This window comes from Aphidius gifuensis, unplaced genomic scaffold (assembly GCF_014905175.1).
Source record: "Aphidius gifuensis isolate YNYX2018 unplaced genomic scaffold, ASM1490517v1 Contig7, whole genome shotgun sequence".
In the NCBI taxonomy this organism is placed as follows: domain Eukaryota; kingdom Metazoa; phylum Arthropoda; class Insecta; order Hymenoptera; family Braconidae; genus Aphidius; species Aphidius gifuensis.
The window spans coordinates 24,787-32,455 of record NW_025220588.1 but is presented as its reverse complement, the minus strand read 5'-3'; the positions used below and the strand labels follow the sequence as shown (position 1 = coordinate 32,455).

General features: G+C 29.4%; 1 long non-coding RNA gene across 1 annotated transcript; it reads left to right on the top strand.

Annotated features, from left to right (window-relative positions):
- Window positions 1–5,370: 5,370 nt before the first annotated feature.
- On the top strand, window positions 5,371–6,484 carry LOC122860096. The gene is made up of 3 exons (XR_006374422.1): window positions 5,371–5,486; window positions 5,574–5,645; window positions 5,745–6,484. It is a non-coding gene; the product is annotated as an uncharacterized LOC122860096 (long non-coding RNA).
- Window positions 6,485–7,669: the final 1,185 nt, after the last annotated feature.

The window sequence follows — 7,669 nt, the reverse complement described above, 5'->3', positions numbered from 1 at the left end:
GACTGCGTGATTGCATGCGAAAAAATAAACAGGAAAAAATAAACACCAACACCTATCCCCTTTTCTCTTTTCACGTTTGCATAATATGCGCATCGAAGTGATCATGCGCATCGAAGTGAAAAAAATAAAGCACCGCAAGGAAGCACCGACTAATAAAAAAGAACGCGGCTATTTGCACCATTTTGTGATTTTAACGTGATTTTAAGGTGAGTTTACCGTGACTTTAAAGTGAATTTACCGTGGTTTCTAGGGTGGTTCAGAGAGCAAGTGTCCCTAGATTTTTTAACGAGTGTTTAATGGGGTTTTAACGGGTGTTTAACTGGTGTCTAACAAGTGACAGCATTTTAACGGGGTTTTAAAAAATGTAGATAAGGGAAAAATTAAGCTGGTAAAATTATGTAGATATTGTGTGTTTGGCTATAATTAAGACTAAGTAAACGATGTAGCTAAGTAAAATATTTAGCTGAGTAAAAAATTAAGCTGGTAAAATTATATAGATATTGTGTGTTTGGCTATAATTGAGACTAAGTAAAAGATATAGCTAAGTAAAATGTCTAGATAAGTAAAGTCTTTAGCTAAGTAAAGTATTTAGCTAAGTAAAAAATTTAGCTAAGTAAAAAATTAAGCTGGTAAAATTATATAGATATTGTGTGTTTGGCTATAATTGAGACTAAGTAAAAGATGTAGCTAAGTAAAATGTCTAGCTAAGTAAAATATTTAGCTAAGTAAAAGATGTAGGGGCGAAGAAAAAGATGTAAATAAGGGAAAAATTAAATTTAAAATTAAATTTAAAAGTATAATTATAATTTCAAAAATTTTTTCAAACACCCGTTAAAACCCCATTAAACACCCGTTAAAAAATCTAGGGACACTTGCTTTCTGAATCACCCTAAAACCACGGTAAACTCACCTTAAAGTCACGGTAAACTTACCTTAAAGGCACGTTAAAATCACAAAATGGTGCAAATAGCTTCATTCAATAAAAAAATGACATCATAGACCATCACATGATATGTGGGGAAGGAGGGTTTTGACAGGCTTTAAGAAACATCATGAAATGCCAGAAAAAAAGATAGTTTGATTAGCTTGCGAAAAAAAAAAAATTACAGTAATTACGAGATTACAATCACACAGATAATTTAACATCACTCAATATCACAAATTTATTTCTCCTTCTGTTTTCCATGAGAAACGCATTAAATTAATTTGGGAAAACTATTTGCCAAGTTGACTATGTTCTTCATATTGGCGTATTCCAGACGAATTCATTGGCTAATTTATTAAAGTAGTCATAATTATAATAATAAAATTATTGTTTATGTTTCAATATTTTGATTATAATTAAATTGTTTATATACGTTGTTGAATTTATTCATTATTCATTATTGTGTAAAAAAAAAACAGTTTGAGAGTACAGCGGTGTGTAGTGGTGTGGTTTTAATGGGTGCATTATTTTAATAAAAAATTTTTTTTGCTCTGCAATTTCCCTCTGTAATATCGACTAAAAGCTCGAAACAGAAACAATGACATTAGTGATAAATATTACAAAGAGTCAATTTTTCGATTATGATAGTTTGATATGAACATTAAGTTATTATGTTATTTCTTCAGTAATTGGAGCAGAAAAAAAATTTATGAAAGGGAATGTTGCGAAATGCACCATAATAATTCATTTACTTCATTTTATATAGAAAAGAGGGCACTTTCAACTATCATGCATTCAATGCGGTATCATACAGTGTTGCGTAGATAAGATACTTCGGTATCTTATATGTGAAAAATACCATGTAAGATACTGTATCTTGTGTGGTTTCATACATCGAGGTATCATACACTGCGTTCCCAGCGCTTCCTATGATTTTTAGTGGAACCTTCATGCCACAATTTTTTTTTTTATTCGATAAATACATGTCATTTATTTATTAAATAAATAAAAATCCCAAGAACAAGCAGTAGCTAAGGAAAAGATGGAGCTAAGGAATTACAGTTGCTAGAGTGGGTATCAGAAATTACTGTAATTCCTCAGCTACGATTTTCCTATAGCTACTATTCCCTTATTATTTTTATGTTATAAAATAAAATTACATGTATATTATTTATTTAATAAATAAAAACGTCCAAGAAAAGCAGTAGTTAAGGAAAGATGTAGCTAAATTACAGTTTTAAAAGAAATATATTTTAAGCATTGTTTCCTTAAAACATAATTCTTTGGCAACATTAAAAGCTACATCTTTCACTAAGAACTGTGATATCTTATATATATATATTTAACAAATAAAATACATGTACCAACATATATGGAGCAATGGCAGCTAATTGGCGAGTCGACAGTCGGTAAGAATGTTCAAAAATGGCGTCAGAGTTTTCTTAAAGTTTCTTACAGTACTTGAAAGTATCTTACTGTAAGTGTAAGAAACCTCAAAAATCGACCATTTACCCATCACTGGTATCATACGTATCATTGTATGATACCCTGATAATCGTTGAAGTACTCAGCACTGCCTGCAAGGACTTGCATAAAATTTGCATGTGGACACCATGAAGACTAGAGAACAAGAAGACTAGAAATACTGGAGGATTCATTAACTTCTATCTCGCCTGCATATGAAAACCGTATCGCTATGTATCGGTCAAGAAGACAGGGATCAGGAGACAAAATTTAGGTAGTGGGGTAGCTTTCGATGGGACCATATACGTCGGGACCAGCCAGCTAGAGCCACTTTTACCTACCAGACAGAAATTCGGCTAAACGATCGGTCTTTTTCGGGCTTTCGGACTTGTAATAATAAAATATGTGGATTTTGTAGTATTGTGTGTGTCAAAATAATACAACATAACCCACAACCAGTGTTGGGTAGTATGAAACCCATTGTAATTTACAATGTAATTTACATGTACATTACACCTTGTTTTGTACATGGTAAATTACGACTTGCGCGCCTCGCCGTGGAGAGATTGGAACTATGTATTTGTAGCCATTTTGCAAACAAATGTTTTATGTTTTCATTACTCTCGATGTTATTATGTTGTTATTCTTATTAAATATTCTCTAATTAGCATAAATTTGTTGTTTTGTTTTAAAAATTGTAAACAATGTCAGGTGTTAAAATTGTAAACAATTTTAATATAGAAATTATAAATTATTAATTTTATTCGATCTCATTATTATTTTATTTCATTCAATGTTACTTGTGACTTTCAAAAACCAAAAGACTGTACTTAAGACGTATTCTATAGTTGTTTAAATAAGAATAATACTAAACGTCGTTAAATACAAATATATAAATATTTTTAATAGCTGAATAAAAATTTGGCTTAACTATAGTTTTTTGTGTTCAACAGATAATTAATATTTTAATAATTAACTAAAGATAATATATAGATATTATAACTTTTTCTACAGAACACCAAATTGTTTATTTGCATTGTTTTATTTTTTAGTTTTTATATAATTAATCATTTGTTTATGTGTTTTTATTATTTTAATCTTCTATTAAGATCATCTTTAATATGTATTTTAATTTATGATTTGAATAAAGTCGCGCCACTTTAGCCAATATGGCAACCAGTGGTCAGCACTTCTTATTAGTGATGTCGACTAATACGGTATTTGGTATTTTACCGGTATTAAATACGGTAAAATACGGTGTTTCTTTTGGGTGAAATACCATACCAATATGCCTTTACCGATTTTTCCATGTAAAATACCGTAAAATACGAGTAAAATTTTCGAAACGGTATTTTTACAACTATATAATTGAAAATACGGTATTTTCTGTTTTTGGTACCAGCAAAAAAAATTTTTCATATAATTTCTAGATTATCAACCGTGGCACTGGTCATTAAAAGGCCATATTATGATATTTTGTTTTATGTCAAATGTGCTCAGCTGTTTTTTTATTATATTGCACATTCCCCATTGACATTATTATTAAAAGCCGATATAATAGCAAAGAAACTTTTTTAAATGTAATGAAAATTTATTAATATAAATACTTCTTCAATAATACTAACTTTTTTATTTAAAAAACCTTATTTTTGGGACAAATATTTTTTTTTTTTATATTTTAATTTTGCTATATAATTTATTTACAGAATTTATTTATTAATTTATTTATCATCTATAACTTGTATGTATTTATTTTATTTATACAATAAAAGCAAGTTATGTTCATATATTTTTATTTTTCAATACCGTGAGTAACTTTATCTCTATAGTTATGTAACTACGGTATTTTGGTATCAAAAATTTCACTGATACAAATATTTTACATACTGATTATTGATACGGTATTGAATGGTAAATTACCGTATCAATACCGTATTTTGTACCGTATTTGGTATCAAAAATAAAATACCGGTATTTGCACATCACTACTTCTTATTGGCTTAGAAAAACGTATGCGCATGGACCTGCCTGTATATTTCTACCATGATCATGTGTATAGGTGCTTTCTTTTGGGTGTTTATTTTTTTTCACTTCAATGCGCATGATCATGCACATGCGCGAAAATAAACAGGAAAAGAAAATAAACACCCAAAAGAAAGCACCTTATAATGCTCTATTAGTGTTTGTCAGAGTATGTTTGTATTGTGCGCATTGTAAAAAAAAAGCGATACAAGTCGCACACGTTACTAGCGCCCCTCAATTATGCGGTGACCATATAGCGATACGGTTTTTTGAGGCAAGTTCGTCATCCTGCACCCGTATTCACGGAGCAAAATCGTTACGGAAGCCCTGGAGTGCCATCGTGTGTGCTGTGTTACCGACTGTCATGTGCTAGTAACACAGCAGCATTCTTATTGATTTTCGTGTGCTGTGTAAATGACACAGCATACACGTCCAGTTTTTTTGTTTTTTTAGAATTTGGGCAATTTGGGGCATATAAACGCAGCCAAACATGGGGCTCTATTTATGTAGAGAAGATGTATGTAAACAAGTACTTTTCATTAGCTGCAGTCCAATTCACAGGGCAAATTTTATACAATTTAGGGCTTTTTTTGGCCGCTGATGGCGCTTGTCAAATTTTTTTTATATAGATTTCACATACAAAAGCTCTACAAGCGCCGCCAGTAGAGGAAAAAAGCCCTAAATTGTAATGCCCTGTGAATTGGACTGCTGACAAGCTTGGATTTTATTATTAATTCAAACAATATTTGAATAATATTTTTACTTAATTAAAATGACCTATTATTTGCTACTCAATAATTAGTAATTGGTTTTGTGATTAATATTATTTTAAAATTAAACATAGCCAGAATATAAATAGGCTATAAGATTAGATTTTTTTTTAAATTAATATTTATTAATTAAAAATATTTTTTGTAATATTTGATTTGTGATTAGTTTTTTTCATTTTATAGATGAAATAAATTCATTTGTTGACTCTTAGTTCACAACAAACTGAGATGTCATCATTATTAATCCTCGTGATTCAACTTGCTGCAAATAACCATCATTCATTGTTGTTGTTAATTATGTTGCTGTGAGTAAATAGTTTATATTTAAGATTTACTGAAATATATTTATTTATTTTGTAATAGAGAAATAATCTAAATGATTTCTATTGTAGATTATCAGTATTTTATTTTTTCAATTGTCATGGCGAATCAAGATCGAAAATTAGTTGCTCAAGTGACAGATGGTGAGGAAACATTTGGAATACCTTTAAATAAAAAACGAAATATCGATATTGCACCGGTTAATGCACTTTTGTCTAATGCCAATGGTTTTTTATATACAGGTCCAACAATTAAATCTAAAACTACTGCTCTAATTTCTGATGACCAATATATTTTAAATGACAACGTAAAAACCAACATATCATGTGCATAATAAAAGTACTTTTAATCGAAAGCCACGTATAAACCACTTGATCCAAATGATCAATCAAAAACATGAAGTTGATAAAACTAAAAATGCACCTTCATCGACTAATGCTCTTAGCTGAAAAAAAAAAAAAAGAAAACCAGGTTTGAAGAAAAATAATTCTTGTTGGTCACTAAAAATTGTATTAGGAAATATTACGTCCAACTAAAGTTAAAAAGTTCTTGCAGCAACTTATAATTATATTCAATAAGTTAATTTATTGAGAAAATTACATGATGATGGTACTCAATCTTGGTTTTACAAACGCATCTTAAGTCAGAGCTTAGAAATGTACCGAATGATACTCTTGAAAATTTTTATGATTTTTTAGAGTGCTTAGACAATATTGGAATACAACCATCAAGAGTACAATTATGTCTTGTTGTTATCAAAAAAAATATCTTATCTGAATATATGCTCAGTACTTTTTTTCATGATAAGTACTGCAATTTTTTGCAAAATAATTTTATGTTAAGAAAGAAAATGATAATATGAATGCTTGTGGCATAGACAAGGTCACAAAAGTGCATTATAATTTTTAAATAATATTTACATACTACCTATAGTAATCTAAACATAGAACATACTTTAATGCTTTAAATTATATTGCACTTGTTTATTTAGTACCATGATAATAAAGAAAATTTTTACTATTATTATATAATATTTTTCTACTGAATGGTTTAATTTGATATGGTAATTTTTTTCATAATAGTTATTTTTAAAACTACATGTTCCAAAATATTGCAATTTTTTATTTAATAATCTTACGATAAAAAAAAATATACCTGAATAAAAAGAATGGTCGAGGCCATGTTAAGCTAAAAAAATTGAATTTATAGTTATTAAATCATATAATATTCCTGGCTGATTCAAGCATCGTTTGTTATTCAAAATTTAAAAAGAACAAACATATCCATTATTCATACTCCAAACAATGCCAAACAGCTCTAAAATCCAAATACTTGTTTACATCTGTTGTAAATGGAACCCTATGTTTGGCTGCGTTTATATACCCTTAAAAAAACGTGTGTGCTGTGTCAGTTACACAGCACACAAAAGGTGTGTTCGTTCAGTCGGAGCCAGTTTTGGGTTTGTATAATACCGCGGTATCATACCGGTCGTAAACCTCGGTATAATACCGGTATTATACCGCGGAGGTTTCATACTTTCATACTTTCATACCACGTTAGTAGCGCCATCTGTAGGAATTTTTCGTATATTACGTCACACACCATTTTGAATTGCTCATAATTTAAATTTAAGAATATCATTCCTTTAATTATAGCATAATAGTAATAATCTTCATCCTTTTCTCAGACTTTTGTCAGTAGTAATAAATTTATTGAATATATTAAAAACTATTGACAAATGTCTAAGGAAAGGATGAGGCTTACCTGTTAATTTCTTTGGCTCAATTAATTCTTTATAAATCAATATGTGGCAACACCCTTCCTTAGTTATTTTTTCCATAGTTTTTTACTTTTTTATTTATGTAAAAACCTATTGGAAAAATGTCTATATGGACAGGATGTTGTTTACATGTTAATTCATAAAATATTAATTTAGCCAAAAGAAAGTACTGGCAACATCCTTTTCGTAGTTAATACTTTTCCCATAGCTTTTTATTAATTTAAACAAATAAAAGCTATATGAAAATGGTAGTTGGGAAAGGAAGTTGTCACATGTTATTTATACGAAATTAATTTTGACAGAGAAATTCATGCAGGCAACATCCTTTCTTGGATAATATTTTTCCCATAGCTCATTTATTTAAATAAAAAAAATGGTCATAGGAAA